Here is a 17,782-nt window from a genome sequence, read left to right as displayed (position 1 = left end):
AAGCCATAACAAGGAGCCTCTTTACAATCCTTATTGACATGATCAGATAAAGGAGTGCCACTAAAGTTAACAAAATCTGAGGTGGCAATCAAGTGCCAAAGATCTCTTTGTATGCCACGGCCACTGGAGGTTAAAACATTACTTATATATCCACCAGGGGTCATAAATTTTTGATATAAATGCCTTTCATCAAGTTTATTAGGCCAATCCAAGATATATTCGTAACTTCCATAGACATTATGATGTACTGGCCAAGGGTTGGCATAATCTATTCATTTAGGAAAGGCACCCAATTCTGTAATAGTATGATTAGGACAATAAGGTAAAAGTAGGTGTTCTGTAGCGAGCACAGCCACATCATTGGGTATTCCTATTTTTAACTATCTGAATATATTTAGTTACATCCCAAGGGCCAGTAATTTGGGCTACCTTGGCTCCCCCATATGCTGTACTGCCTTCTGGGACCATCTTTAAACAGCCAGTATTGTCATTGTGGAAACAACGTATAGGTAAGCTCCCACTGAATCCAGTATAAATAAATCCAACTGAATGGACAGATGTAATACGTATATCTGAAAATCCTCCCATCATGTGTGTGTAACTATAGGTACAGATTCTCTAGTCCACACAGCTGGGTAAACTAAAGGTGGATCTGGAAAGTCCAGTAAGTTTCCTCAAAACCAATACTTACCTGACAGCTTAGTAAAGTCAACATGGCCACAAACATTGTGGCAGGAGATTTTATATTCCCCTGTTGTATTGCCATCTTTTCAGCCTGGTGGGTTAAATTCTTCAAATGTCCCCATGTTCTCAAGCCTGCCTTCTGGGTTTATCAAGTTCTCTGCCTCTTCTTCCTCAATTTCTTGTTCTTGGTGGGTATCGGAATCAACACTTCCAGCGTCAGTTTTAGTCATTTGAACTGTGATTTGAGGTTTTCCAGGATGTTTCAGGTACCCAAATAGGACAAGTTGTTCTTTCTGGAAAAATACAAGCATGACCATACTCCATATAATAATCCACATAATCACTGAATTTGGTCCATTTCACTGTCCTGTTTGTAAGTCTTCCACCAGACCAGACCTGCCGAGCCTGCTGTTGTATGAACCATATGTCTCTCAGCAGCAATGCGACCCTCAGCATCACAATTCAAAAAATTTAATATAAATAGAGCATGATTTAAACAAATCATGGGGGGTCCCATTTTCTTTTTTGTTATTGTTTTGTAATTGTAATTTTATAGTTAAATAGCTTGTTTTATATCAGTCTGGTCTTAAGGATTGTAAGGTATATCAGTTTGGGGTTTAATATGATATTGATCATAAAATTGTGAAAAGATGAACTAGTATAGGCTGCAGCATTATTAGTTTTAATATATAGTGGATGGCCCAACATTGTAAAAGTAGTTAAACCATGGGAAATGATTTGACATGAATACTCCCCTGTATGAGCAGTAGTAAATATAAAACAGGAGTGTCAATAGTAATATGAACATAACCTTGTTTACCAAATTGAGGGATATGAATCACATCCATTTGTCATAATTGATTTGGGCGAAGGCCATGAGGATTAACTTCAGTAGATAAAACTAAAGTATATATTACATAATAAGGACATTGATGATCAATTTGATGAGTTTGTTTTTTGAGTAATATGAATTTTTTGTGTAAGCTAGAAGCATTTTGATGACGGAAAGTATGAGAAGCTCGAGTATAGTTGTAAGGAGTTAATTGTTCACAAACTGTAATAAGACAATCAGTTTTATTATTTTCTGTTGTCAAAGGATCTGGAAGTTTAGAATGAACTCTAATGTGCCCAATAAAGGAAGGATATTGATGTATTTGAATTGGTTTTTGTAGGGTCAGGAATAAATAATTTTTTAGATTGAATATGTCCAATTGTAGTAGTTTTAATATGTATAGCAACTCCCATTGTATAAGTATTGTCATTGTAAATATTTAGTGGCTTATTAGTAAAATAGATTAAAGTATTAATGAGAACTTGATGCTTAGCTTTTTGTGTAGATTGGTAAGATGTTTGAAATATTTTAGTATGAGCAAGGCTATAGTAATCAGTTTTTCCTGAACTGGAGCCATCAGCAAACAGTTAAAGTTTTAGGTATAGGTTGAGTACAAACAATTTTTGTAAAAACAAAAGAAGTTATTGCAGTAAACTGAATAAGTCTATTTTGAGGATAACGATTATTTACTTGACTAGGAAAATTAGCAAAAATTATTTGCCAAGCATGAGAAGTTTGTTAAAGCTAGAATTGTTTAGTTAAAAAAAGGTACTGTAATATGGTTTAATTCCTATTAAATGTAAAACTTAATTTTTATTTATTTATTTATTTATTTTTTATTATTAGTTGTCCAAAACATTACAAAGCTCTTTACATATCATATTTCATAATTTGATTCAAGCAGATTATGAACTCCCATTTTTACGCCTTATACATATTGCAGATTCACATCGGTTACACATCCACATTTTTACATACTGCCATACTAGTGTCTGTTGTATTCTGCTGCCCTTCCTATCCTCTACTATCCCCCCTCCCCTCCCCTCCCCTCCCCTCCCATCTTCTCTCTCTACCCCATCTACTGTAATTCATTTCTCTCTTGTTTTTTTTCCCCTTTCCCCTCACTTCCTCTTATATGTAATTTTGTATAACAATGAGGGTCTCCTTCCTTTACCATGCAATTTCCCTTCTCTCTCTCTTTCCCTCCCCCCTCTTGTCCCTGTTTAATGGTGATCATCTTCTCATGCTCTTTCTCCCTATTCTGTTCTTACTTGCTCTCCTTATATCAAAGATGACATTTGGCATTTGTTTTTTAGGGATTGGCTAGCTTCACTTAGCATAATCTGCTCTAGTGCCATCCATTTCCCTGCAAATTCTATGATTTTGTCATTTTTTAGTGCAGAGTAGTACTCCATTGTGTATCAATGGCACATTTTTTTTTTATCCATTCATCTATTGAAGGGCATCTAGGTTGGTTCCACAGTCTAGCTATTTGAATTGTGCTGCTATGAACATCGCTGTAGCAGTATCCCTATAGTACGCTCTTTTAAGGTCTTTAGGGAATAGTCCAAGAAGGGCAATAGCTGGGTCAAATGGTGGTTCCATTCCCAGCTTTCCAAGGAATCTCCATACTGCTTTCCAAATTGGCTGCACCAATTTGCAGTCCCACCAGCAATGTACAAGTGTACCATTTTCCCCACATCCTCACCAGCACTTGTTGTTTGACTTCAGAATGGCTGCCAATCTTACTGGAGTGAGATGGTATCTTAGGGTGGTTTTGATTTGCATTTCTCTGACTGCTAGAGATGGTGAGCATTTTTTCATGTACTTGTTGATTGATTGTATGTCCTCCTCTGAGAAGTGTCTGTTCAGGTCCTTGGCCCATTTGTTGATTGGGTTATTTGTTATCTTATTGTCTAATTTTTTGAGTTCTTTGTATACGCTGGATATTAGGGCTCTATCTGAAGTGTGAGGAGTAAAAATTTGTTCCCAGGATGCAGGCTCTCTTATTGTTTCTCTTGCTGAGAAAAAAACTTTTTAGTTTAAGTAAGTCCCATTTGTTGATTCTTGTTATTAACTCTTGTGCTATGATAATTTTTATCTTTAATAAGAAGTTGAGCAACCAGATCATGAAATAAATTTAATTTTTTTTGATGAGAGGAAGATAAAGCCATTTTATAATTTTTGAAGATTGCCATATAGCTCCTGTAGATGTATGAGTAGCCAATATAAGGATATGTGTGTGTATATATATATATATATATTTTTTTTAATTAATCTTAGTAAGTTGAGCATTTTTAATACTAGTTTCAACTTTTGATAAGGCACTTTTAGCTTCTGTTGTGAGTTGTTCAGAGGTCGGAGAGGGATCTCCACATAAAGTAGCAAATAAAGGTTTCAAATTTGCAGTAGATAATTTTAGTAGGTCTGAGCCAATTAATATCCACCAGTAATTTTTAAAAATCATTGAGAGTATGTAATACATTAGTTTCGATTTGTAAATTTTGTGGCTGAATGGTATCTTTAACTAAATTGTTTAAATATTGAAAAGGAGAAGTTTGAAATTTTTTTTAGGAGTTGTGCATAGACCCATATTTTTTAAGAGAAGTTTCTAAAGAAGCATAAATTTGTAATAATACATTTGATTCACGATGAATTAAAAGTATATTATTCATATGAATATGAATATCTGTATATGTATCAGTATATTGTTTATGTATAGAATCAATTGTTTGAGCCATAAAAGTTTGACATAGGGTAGGATTATTAGCCATGTTTTGTGGCAATATTTTTTTAATAAAGTCTTTTAGTTGGTTCTTTAAAATTAATAGATGGAATGATAAATGTAAAAATGTTTATTGTTAGTTGGATGTAGAGGTATAGTGAAAAATATTATGTTAATTTTATAATAAATTATAATAAATAATATTTTTTACTATACCTCTACATCCAATTAACTATTATATCCATGGGAGAAGGAAGTCCAGGCTATAAAGTACCTATTAATTTTGTAGTTTTATTAATTGTTCTAAGATCTTATAAAAGTTCTTTAGTTTTAGATTTTTCTCTTAATTACAATATTGGAGTGTTCCAAGTATTTAAAGTAAGTTTAATATGATTACTTTGAAGCTGTTCTTGGATTAGCATTTGAGCTATATAAAGTTTTTCCCCAGTTAGGGGTTATTGGTTTACCCAGTAGGGTCCTCTGATAATCAACTAATTTTTTTTGCTGTCTGTTGGGTAGGAGAAGATATTAAGTTCCTTTAAAAAAAGGAGGATCAGGAGTATATTTCAATTCATATGGTCTTTGTTGGGAAGATTATGATACTGGAGAATATCTTTCTTGTTGATTTTTATTTAAATCTTTAATGGGAAATAAATCTTTTATTAAGAATTTGGGAAATGACCATGGAGTTAGGACTTATTAGGAAAAATACCATATTATTTAAGATATTATGATCATATAAATTAATTGATATATTGTTAAGGACATAAGGTTTTAAATGTCCTTTATTTTTATTTGAATCTTTCCATTTAAGATAGTAATCACTTTGTGTAAGTTGAGAAATATGATCTATAGCTTTTAATTTAGAAGTCTTATGTAAAGACCAATGTTTAGGCTAATATAACAGAAATAATAGAAATATCTGTATTATACCAATAATACTTTGAAAAAATTCTTATTTATTTTAAGTTTTAATTGTGGCCTTTTTTTTCATTAATTGTGTTTAGTATGTTTTATCAGATAAGCCAAATCTTTTACCATCCTTAGATGTTTGTGATAAAAATTTTTTCTGTGGTTTTGTAAGGTAGAAGAAGAATTTCAGCATGTTGTTTTTTGGAAGTATTTGAACAACAGAATTAGTAGTTTGAGCCATGATTTTTATTTTTCCTGTAAAATTTGGATTATCATTTTAGGTAGTATTTGAAAAATCTCTTCATAGTAAGGCTGCTGTAACCTAATATAAGTACTATTGTGCCAGAAGGTAAAGGGCCATAAATGTCAGTAGGGCCTGAGATCCTGTTTCTGGTGTTAATCTGTGGTGGTGGGACAGAAGTCGGGTTCTGCACTTCTTGATATTCCCCTGTGGAGGGCTTGAATGGTTAAATGAAGGGATGGGCTAGATTGTGTATTTGTTCTGGAGTGAGTGATAGAGCCCCTAATATTTGATGGAACCAGGGCTGGCCCCTTTTGTTTTCCATCTGGGGAGGTAAATATTGTCTTTTTTTATTTATTTGTGATATACATTTATTTGTTTAGTGTTTATCATGATGGTATTTAGGGTAGAAACCTGGTTGAGATGAATGAGTATTGTCTTGATTTTGAACTTTTTATAGTTTCTGATAAAATGCCCAGGTTTTCCATAAGTGAAACAGTTTTTTTAAAATTTTTTGTTAATTTTTTAAATTTACATATGACCGCAGAGTGCATTACAATTCATATTACACATATAGAGCACAGTTTTTCATATCTCTGGCTGTATACAAAGTATATTCACACCAATTCGTGTCTTCATACATGTACTTTGGATAATGATAATCATCACATTCCAAGGTACACTCATAAACTGCTGGTAGGACTGCAAATTGGTGCAGCCAATATGGAAAGCAGTATGGAGAGTCTTTGGAAAATTGAGAATGGAACCACCATTTGACCGAGCTATCCCTCTCCTCAGTCTATACCAAAGCACTTAAAAACAGCATACTACAAGGACACAGCCACATCAATGTTTATAGCATCACAATTCACAATAGCTAAATTGTGGAACCAACTTAGATGTCCTTCAGTAGATGAATGGATAAAAAGAAAATGTATATATACACAATGGAATATTACTCAGCAATAAAAGAGAATAAAATCATGGCATTTGCAGGTAAATGTATGGAGTTGGAGGAAATAATGCTAAGTGTAGTTAGACAATCCCAAAAAACCAAATGTCGAATGTTTTCTCTGATATAAGGAGGCTGATTCATAGTGGGGTAGGGAGGGGGAGCATGGGAGGAAGAGACGAAATCTAGATAGGGCATGGGGTTAGAAATGAAACATAGTTTTTTGAAAGATTTATTTTTTAAAGAAAGCTGTCAGGTTTTTTATAAGGTTTTTTTTTTAGGGCCCAGTCAAGGTTATTTTCTGAATATATGTATTATTGATATTAGCATGTAATCAGAAACACCTCTTTTTTTAAGAATGGATACCCTTTTGGCAAGTCTTATTAACATTTTTAAAAGCCATGTGTTTCATTAGTAAATTGCTATCATTTGGGTTTCCAATCTTATGACTTATAGATTGATATAGTTTTGCAATAAAATTTGTATATGGTTTATTAGGACCTTGTTTGATTTTATTGATATTTATAATTTTTTTCTCTTAGTTGGTAATTTTTTAAAGTTTTTTTGTAGTCGTATTTACTTGTAAATAAATTTGTATATTAAAATTTAATCAAAGAGCTATATCAGTAAATTGTCTAGTTCCAGTCAACATTTTATAAGTAATATTAATATCATGAGCTTTATTTTTGTTTGTTTCAAACAAAGTTTAGTCCAATTAGATTTCCCTATCAGATAATTATCTGCTGATAAATAGGTTTTGGTTATTGTATGTCAATCATTAGGTGGTAAAGCTTTATTGGTAAATGATTTTAATAAACTTTGTATAAATGGAGATGTAGGTTTATATATAGAACATGTAGTTTTTAGTTGTTTTAAGGTTTTAAAATGAATGGGCTTATCTTATCAAAGTCTCTGACTATGATTGTTTGGATCATCTTGTTTAAAAATAGGGTATATTTTAAATTACCCTGTATTTTTTTCAGCTGTTTTGGCTGCTTTAAGATCTTGTTGTATTGGTGACAATAGTGGTGGTTTAAAAAGTATTTCATTTTATGTTCTACTTTGGGTTTAGATCACATTACTGGAGTAGAGATAGCCATCATCTGTTGGGAGCTGCTCTGGAAATACACATCCTTAAGTCCTGAGAGAGAGAGACTGAACAATTATTGTGCCCTGCAATAACTAGGGCTTTACCTCCACTTGGATAATGAGGTATGGCTCCAGGAGTTAGGCATCACCCATCACCAGGTGGGGTTGAGTTACACTCACCTGTTCCTTTGTAATCCTTCCCCTTCCCTCATTTGAATGGCTTTTCCCCAATAAAACTAGGTTCCAGGAGTGCTCTTCTCTTTCTTGCCTGCCTTGCCTTCTTTGAGAGAGCTGGGTCAGAGGAGCCATCACAGAACCCAAAGAAAAAGGTATCTGTCTGTCTTTGTGTGATTATTTCATGCCAGCCCAGTTCACCTGGAGTGACCCTGACTGGTTTCGTCATGTGTCACAATAATAGCAAAATTGGAACAATCATGAATTAGTTTTCTCTTATTATCTATATCATCTTTAAAAAATTTTTTAAGAGTCTTTATTTCCTCCATCTTGAGTATGTCCACTCAGATCTTTTTTTCTAAATCTTGTTTATCTTCAGACGATGAAAGCTTTGGTGGAAAAGGGGAAAGTTCTGTTGGTATAAGATATTTTTGTAATTTTTTATGATCTTTTATGGTGTTATCAAGATCAGGGTTTGCAGCTGGCTGAGGTACATTACCAGAGTAGGACTAAGACAGTCTTGAATCAAAGTCCATAAAGTAAAAGTAGGTATAGGTAAGTTGTCCAGGCCTTTAGCTTTCAGTCTAGTATGAAGATGTTTGCCAATTTTATCTCATAAGTTTAAATTTATTGTGCTTTTTTTGAGGAAATAGAGAATAAGTTTCAGTAATATATTTTATAAATTATAAAAGTTGTACTTTTGTAACTGAATTGTCTTTTTTTAAGTATATTTTTAAGAATAGATATATAATCATCCTTTTCTCTTTGAATCTTGTATTCCCATGTTTTATACTTAATTTTAAATGTTTCTTTTTTATATATCTCATTTATCTTAGAGGCCTTTCTTTCAGTTTATAGGTATGTGCCTAACAGAAAGGTCTTTTCATCTGAGATTGAATAAGTTCCCCCTTATGGGCCACCAACTGCTGTGACCACTGCAGCCAAACTGGCAGGTTCCAGTGAGGGGTGATAGGAGATTGGAAAAAATAGAGTCATACACACAGATCTTGAAGATGAAGCTGGGGTCAGGTGGAGCTGCTTTTTGATGGAGAAGCAGGTCTAAAGAATCATGCCTGCAATCATTATTATATGTTTCATTAATCAGATTAAGACTATGCAAGCATTATTGCACTGCTCTACACACCCAGGCTCCTCTATCCCATTTTATTCTTAATACCCACACTCCGGGACTCTGGCTTCTTTCTCTTGTTTCTTTTATTATGTCCCATTGTTCTATTTACAGAACAGAATATTTAAATTGAGCAACAAATACACCACTTATGGTAACTTTCAAATAAGTATGTTTTAAAGTCTATTTTTTTGAGAAAAGTAATAGGTGAATAATTAGTTATAATATTCACTTGTTAGATGTATTATTAATGATAATATCTAATAAGCTATAAATTATGACTTTCAACCTATTTCAATGCACCTGTATCATTTTTATGTGCTTCTTCTTTCTGAAGTGATCCTTCCCCTTTCTTTACCTACTGAAGTCCTACCCAGGACTCAATCACAATACCCTAAGGAAGGCATCCCTGTCACATAAGTTCAGCTCAGTTCTCTTTGGTCACTTCACAAATGAAAACATGAAACTATGCTTTTTCTTCATGGCATTTACAGTGATTTATAATCATGAACTCATCTAAGTGGTTGTCTTAGCTCTATCTTTTCCTGCTACTAGACTGTAGTCTTCATGATGGCAAGTTCTCATCTTTTCCAACATATGCTAGTGTGTCTTGAAATGGTGAGAGGAAGGTACCTTGTGTGTACATGTATGTGTGTTTACATGTGTGGTAGAAAATGTAAAGAAGGAAATATGCATAAATATTAAGTGGTTATCTCTAAGTGATACATATTTTCCATCTATATTTTTCCTTAGGCAACAGCATGCATTCATTTTTAAACAGATAAAATCAATAAATCTTATGCAATTTTTCCTAATTGACTGAATATCAGAGGAAATGACTCCCCATATCTGTACAATAGGAATGAACCACAACAGATTACCAGAAAAACTGAGCAAAACTAATAACATGTTACAGGGTCTTAGAGGAAAGTTAAAATAACTAGTCACTGAGTGAACAACAGGCTAGAGATATCATTTTTTAAAGTCTGCATTATTATCCTCAGATACATTTGGGGATTACTATTTTTATCATAAAATGATCTGAAAGAGTAATCAGAGAAAAAGAGGTTTATGTAATTAAAATGTATTGGCAGGCTTCTGAAGATGGCTGACTAGAGGACGGCTGAATTTCTAGTTGCTCCATGGCTCAGAATTCAAGCAGTGGCTGTATTGCATCTCAGTGAGCTGAGTGAAAGAGGGAATTCACTGAAATTCAGTATTAGTCAGTTCAGGCATCTTACAGACTCAGACATTTGGGACCATTAAACAAAGAAAGAAAAAATACAGTGGAGCTGAGCCACTTACAGTACAGCAGCAGCAGCAGCAGCAGCAGCAGTGCTGGTTCACCCCAGAGGGAGGGAGGGAGAGCAGAGAGAGAAATACCCTGGACATATTTGTTACGAAAAAACTCGAGATCAGAAAAGTAACTTGACCTTAGCCAATCCAGAGCCTGCACTGTGCACTGGTGTTTGAAAAGTGCCGTTTCTCAACTTGCTCATGAGCATTGAGGTGAGGTCATCTTGAAGCAGCCACACTGTGACTGTTGCTCTGCAGCTGGAAGATCAAAGCAAACACTGTCAGACTTTCCTAGCAAGGGCCTTCCACGTGGCCTAGGGTGTATCTAGCAGAATGTGAGTGAAACAGTCACAGAGAAGATTATATCCAGAGAGATCCAAGTCAGAAAAGTGAAGGAGAGCACAACTCTCTTCTTTGTGTCTGGCAGTTCACGACCAACTGAAGCAGGTCCGGAATCTGAACACGTGGGTGTGAATATACTCAGGGACTAATCCTGGAAAGCCTGTGCTCATGCACAACGAGTGGGTGGAGGATTGGTTCCCCTGACCACAAGTGGAATCTGGCAAGGCTCTTGAGATCCAGACTCCATGGAGATCAGCAACTGCTAGGCCCTAGGGGTGTGTTGATTTAATCTCTTTAAAAATTGTGTTGATCTAATCTCTTCATAGCACCACCCAACAAAGCACCACCTGCCAGAACTCCCTTCATAAACCCTGCAGAAACTTTACCCTGGATGTTCTCCCATTCCTCCCCTTGTTCTATCAATACATAGCTCGAGAAGAAATGAAAAGAAAGACAATTGGGTATAAACAGTGACCATCTACTCTCATCAACTAGTTGAACAACTCAGTATAGATGATTTCTTCATTTTTCATTAAAAATCTTTCTTTTTTCTTTCATGTGTGTGTGTGAGTGCGTGTGTGTGTGTGAGAGAGAGAGATAGAGACTTCTTGATGCTTACTGATGGGCTGATTGATTCAAGGACATATGTACATACACACATTTTGTTGTTGTTCTCATTTTTTAGTATTAAGTTATTTTTCCTTGTCTAGACTAGTTTTGAGGGTTAGGATTTTTTAGTTTGTATATATTTAGTTTTGTGTTGATTTCATTTGTCTATTTCTCTTATTTCTCTTTCTCTCTTTTCTTCTGTTAAGCACCAACTTCTACTGTTCTGTCTTCCTCTCTCCCTTTACTATGCTTCTCCCATTTTTTCCTCCTTCCTCATAACCATCACCTGCTACATCTTTTCTGCAGTCTTTGTTCACTTTTTGAAATTATAAACTCTTTTCTACATTCCTAGAACATTTTCTTTTCTCCTAATTAACTGTATTTTTACCATATTTTAGAAGTAACTGATTTATATAATTTCTACCTCCACCATTAATACTGATGCAGTTATTAATGCTGTGGGTGACATAGTTGATACCTGCTGTTTGCTTTAAAGCCAGATTCAGTTTATGGTTACTGTTTTTACTGTTGACAATTGGTGACCCCATCATTCCTGTTTTTTTGTGGTAATTAATGTTGTAGATGCCATAGCAGGAACTGAGTGTTTAATGCTGTGTATGGTTTGCCATCAGTTGTTACAATTGTTTCATCCTAGTCTGTTAGGTGTTGGGAACCTACAGGTACACTATAAGTTCACAAGGTAGAGACTTTGATGCTTAACTAAACTCAAAAGACAATACACTTTGCTCCACACACAGAATAATGAGTTTCAATCCTCAGATACACTTTAATTCAAATAATAGAAGAGTCCAGGCAAAAAGTGCACAGTTGTAATCCCAGCAGCTCAGGAGGCTGAGGTAGAAGAATTACAAATTCAAAGCCAGGCTCAGCAATTTAGCAAGCCCCTAAGCAACATAGGGAATGTTGCTCAGTGGTTAAGCACCCCTGGGTTCAATCACTGATACCAAAAAAAAAAAAAAAAAGAGAAAGAGAGAATAAAACAGATAAAAACCCAAACTAATGATTAGACTACGCAATTTCTATCTCATTCAAGATGTTATGACTATTAATATAGTGGACAACAGAGTAGACACCTGTTGTCAAATACATGATCTAGTTCATGGATTTTTATTATTAATAGTGTTGTTAAATGCTGACTCTTCCTTTCCTATATAGGTGGCAATTAGTGTCATAAATGTCAAATACTGAATACTTAAAGTTGCATAATGTTTCTTGCATTAGTACTACCCCTATCTCTCTCATCCCTCTAAAAAGGGCCAGAAAGATATTGGGACACTTTAAGATTACAGAGTAGAGATCCTGCAGCTGAGATATACATCTCAACCAAGCAAAAGTGAGTTTCACACAATCTAACCCCACCTGATCCCTGACATTACTCTAACTCAAAGAATGGAGGAAACAAAAGCCCCAAACCAACAATAAGGATCCAAGGAGGAACAAAGAAATGAGATAGTCATCCACATACAGGAGTTTTACAGAACTCAAATAGACCTATTTAAATGAGAAGCTCTCCAAGACGTATCCTAATCAAAATGCCTTACATAGAAAACAAGGAAAGGATATGAAAAGCTGCAAAAGAAAAACATCCAATCACATTTAGAGGCAAACCAATAAATCTTATATCTGATTTCTCAATTCAGACCCTAAAATCTAGGAGGGCTTTGAATGAAATATTGCAAGCTCTAAAGGAAAACAGCCAAGGTTACTAAACCCCAAAAAAAGCTTAGTTTCAAATTTGAGGTGGAAATTAAAATTTTCCTTTATAAGAATAAACTAAAAGAATTTAAGAGCACCAAGCCAGCACTACAAAATACTCAAATATAAACTGAACACAGAGAAACTAAAAATCAAAACCCAAAGCTTCCCAAAAGAGGAAGATCAATAGAAGAGTAATCTACTAAATGAGAATAAAGATATTATTAAATATAGCAAAAAACCAAAATGGCAGAAAACCATGAACACATATCTATACTCATGCCAAATAGTCTCATCTCCCCAATTAAAAGACAAAGATTAGCAGAATGGATCAAAACACAAGACCCATCTATATGCTGTTTACTTTGGAGACTCATAGGCAAAAACTCCCTCAGGCTGAAGGTAAAAAAGATGGAAAAAATATTTTATGCCTACAGACCCTGAAAACAATAAGGAATAGCTTGCTATTCTCCTATCTTGCAAAGAAGATTTTAAGCAAAAATTAATCAGAAGAGACAAAGAAGGCCACTATCTCCTGGTAAAGGGAACAATCCAACAAGAAGGTATAACAATAATACACATTTATGCCCCAAATGTCAGCTCACCCAACTGCATTAAAAATAATAATAATAATTCTCCATGATCCTAGACAGACCCTAACACAATAATACTGGATGATTTCTTATCACTAATAGACAGGTCATTAGAGCATAAAATCAATGAGGATATTTCCAACCTAAATAATAAAATAAATTAAATGGCCTTAATAGACATCTATAGACTATTTCACCCCAAAACACCTGAAGAGCAGCACATGGAACTTTTCCCGAAAAAGGCCATATTTCACATTACAAAGCAAATATTATCGAGTAAAAAAAAATAAAACATGTGTCTTATCAGTTCATAATGTAATGAAACTAGAAATAAACAGCTATAAAAATAATAGAAACTACATAAACACATGGAGACTGAACAATACTCTCTTAAATGAAGAATAGATCAAAGAAGAAATTAGAGTAGAAATCAAGAAATTCTTAGAAATGAATGAGAACAGAGATCCAATTTATCAAAACCTCTGAAACACTATGAAAGCAATTCTGAGAAAAATTTATATCAATAAGTGCTGACATTAAAAATAGAGATATAAATAAATAAGCTTATGCTCCATTCTCAAGGCCTTAGAAAAAGAACAAACTAATTCCAAAACCAGTATAAGATAGGAAAAAATTAGATCAGAGCTGAAATTTATGAAATGGAGAATAAGAAAACAATGCCCAGAATCGATATGAGAGTTGGTCCATTGAAAAGATAATATTGATAAACCCCTTGCCAAACTAATGAAAAGACAGAGAAGATTCAAATCAATAATTTCAGAGATAAAAAAAGAGATATCACCACAGAGTCTTCTGAAATAGAGGATTATCAGAAAAATTGAAAATTTATACTCAAGTAAACAAGAAAATATAGAAGACATTGACAAATTTCTAGACATTTATGATCTACCCAAATGGAATCAGGAAGATATAGAAAATCTATACAGACCAAGATCAAGTAATGAAATTGAAACAGCAATTAAAAGACTTCCAGAAAAGAAAAGAAAAGTCTAGGACCAGATGGCTTCTCAGCGGAGTTCTACCAGACTTTCACTGAACACCAGTCTTTCTCAAATTATTCCATGAAACTGAAAGAAAGAGAACACTCTCAAATACATTCTATTTAATCAAAATAACCCTTATCCCAAGACCAGACAAAGATGCATCAAGAAAAGAAAATGACAGACCAATATCCCTTTTGAACATAAGTGCAAAAATCCTGGATAAAATATTAGCAAACTATATACAAAAACACATATAAAAGGTAATAAATAATGATCAAGTGGATTTCATTCCAGGAATACAAGATTGCTTCAATATCTGCAAAGTAATTTAATACTTAAACAGAATTAAAGAATCACATGATTATCTCAGTAGATGCACAAAAGACCTTTGATAAAATCCAGCACTCATTCTTGTTAAAAATCCTGGAGAAGTTAGGAATAAAAGGACTTAACCTTAACATCATAAAGGCCATTTATGACAAACCCAAAGCCAACATCATACTGAATAGAGAAAAACTAAAAGTATATCCTCCAAAATCAGGAACAAGACAAGGCCATCCATTCAATATAGTCCTTGAAACATTAGCCAGAGTGATCAGGCAAGAAAAGGAAACCTAAGGGATACAAATAGGAAAAGAAGTCAAACTATCTTCATTTGCCAATAACATGCTCCTTTCTATATCTAGAAGACCCAAAAAAACTCCACCAGAAGACTTTTAGACCTTAAAACTGGGATTCAAAAAAATAGCAGGATACAATATCAACACCAATAAGTAAATATATTTCCTATACTCTAAACATGATTCAGCCAAGGAAGAAATCAGGAAAGCCCTGCCAGTCACAAAAACCTTAAAATAATGAAATGAAATATTTTGAAATTAATCTAACCAAGGAGATAAAAAGGCTCTACAATGAAAATTATAAAACACTGAAGAAAGAAACACTGAAAATTATAAAACACTGAAGAAAACCTTATAAGATGGAAAAATATGCCATGTTCTTATATAGGCAGAAAATGTGAAAATGGTCATACTACCAAAAGCAATATGCAGATCTAATGCAATCCCCATCAAAATACCAATGGTATTCTTCACAGAATTCAAAAAAGTAGTTCTTAAATCCATTTGGAAGAATAAGAGACTCCAAATAGCCAAAGCAATACTAAGCAAGAAAAACAAAACAGGAGGCACCTAAATACTGATACTAACATTGATCCAAAATTATACTACAAGATTTGTAGTAACAAAAACATCATGGTATTAACATCAAAAGAGACATGAAGACCAAGGGAACAGAATCAAAGACGGAGACAAATCCACATGCTTACAGCTTGCTAATACTTGACAAAATTGCCAAAATATATACTGGAGAAAAGACAGCCTCTTTAACAAATGGTGCTGGGAAAACTGGAGAGCTATATGCAGAAAAATGGAACTAGACCCTTATCACCCTGTACAAAACTTAAATTGAAATGGATTAAAGACTTAGTAATTCAACCAGAAACTTTTCAACTACTAGAAGAAACACAGGGTCAATATTTTATCATATAGTTGCAGGCACTGACTTCCTTAACAAGACCTCCAAGCACAAGAAATAAAACCAAGAATCAGTAAGTGGGATGCCACACTGGGTGTGGTGGTGCATACCTGTAATCCCAGCAGCTTGGGAGGCTGCGGCAGAAAGATCTTGAATTCAAAGCCAGCTTTAGCAACTTAGTAAAGTCGTAAGTAACTTAGACCCTGTCTCAAAACAAAAAAATTTAAAAAGGGTTGGGGATGTAGTTCAGTGGTTAAATGCCCCTAGGTTCAATCCCTGGTACCAAAAACTGAAAAAATGGGATGCTATCAAACTAAAAACCTCTGCACAGTAAATGACACAATTAAGAGCATGAATGGGAGAAAAACAGAATGGGAGAAAATCTTGGCCAGCTACTCCTCCAATAGGGGATTAATATCCAGAATATACAAAGAATTTAAAAAACTTAACATCAAGAAAACAAATAACCCAAATGGTCAAAAGAACTAAACAGAAACTTCTCAAAATAAGAAATCCAAATGGCCAACAAATATATTTAAACACCTCTATCAACTGGATAAATGCAAATAAAAACTACAAGGAAGAAATTACATCTCACTCCACTCAGAAACACAATGTCAAGAATATGAACAATAAATGCTGGCAAGGTTGGTGGGGGGAGCTACACTTGTACATTGTTGGTGGGACTGCAGTCTCATTCAACCATTCTGGAAATCAGTATGGATATTACTTTAAAAAAAAAACAACTAGGCATTAAACGACCATATAACCTAGCTACCCTACTCCTTGGTATTTTCACAAAAGATCTAAAATTGGCATACTATAGCAATACAACCACTTCAACGTTTATAGCAGCACAATTCACAATAGCTAAATTATGGAATCAACCCAAGTGCCTGTCAATAGTGAATGGATTAAGAAATTTTGATATATATGTGCACACAATGGAGTCCTATGAGCCATAAATGAGAATAAAGCTATGGCATTTGCTAGTAAATAGATGGAAATGGAGAACATCATGCCATGTGAAATAAGTCAAACTCAGAAACGCAAATGAATGCTTTCTGTCATATGAGGATGTTAGAATAAAATAAAGGAAATGATAGGATATCATTATGTTAGGATATCATAAAAGATAAAGGAAAGACCAGTCATGTACAGAAGGAGATCAAGAGGCAGAGTGGAAGAATGGGAAAGAGGAGGCAACGCAGAATGAATTCTCTAAAAAATCAGGTTATGTACATATATAAATATACATAAAGGTGAATTCCCTGTGGTATAAGTAAAAAGAACCAATCAAATATAAATAAATAGATGAGTGAAAGGAAGTCTAATAGAGTAGAGAAATGAGAATTGGAGAGGGGAAGGAGGACAAGAGGAAAGGAGAAGGAAAAAGGGAATCGTGAACTGAAATGGAATTCCATGTCATGTGTTTGTCAGAATGAACCCAACTACCATGTATAATTATATAAAAGCTCTAATTACAACAAATAAATAAGTAAATAAATAAATAAGAGTTACAAACACACACAAAAAATAAAACATACTGACAAAAAGGCAATGAATGAACTGAATAAAGTATCTATATTGCAAGTAGTAAATAAGCAGAAGAGTAAATTAAGGCAATGTCCCCAAACAAAATACTTAAAACAAGGTAAAACATGAATGAGAAATTAAAATATGTGAATGACAGTGGGGTTTGAAAAAGAGATAGTGGGGACAACGCAGAACAGAAGGAGAAATCGTAGAAGAAAAATTCTCTAAGCTGGAGACAAAGTCTTTAGCTATCAGTGACCTACTAATAGCCAAATAACCAGAAATTGCAGGGAGAGGAGTTTTAACATATGAACCCAGATATGCAGTCTATAAAAGCAATTAACTAAGTATATAAAGAAAATTCTAAGGCTTCCATTTGGGACTCAAATTATCTAACAGAATCAATTTTCTT

Source organism: Urocitellus parryii, chromosome 8, assembly GCF_045843805.1.
Source record: "Urocitellus parryii isolate mUroPar1 chromosome 8, mUroPar1.hap1, whole genome shotgun sequence".
NCBI lineage: Eukaryota > Metazoa > Chordata > Mammalia > Rodentia > Sciuridae > Urocitellus > Urocitellus parryii.
The sequence above is the reverse complement of the archived record's forward strand: the minus strand, read 5'-3'. Positions refer to the sequence as shown.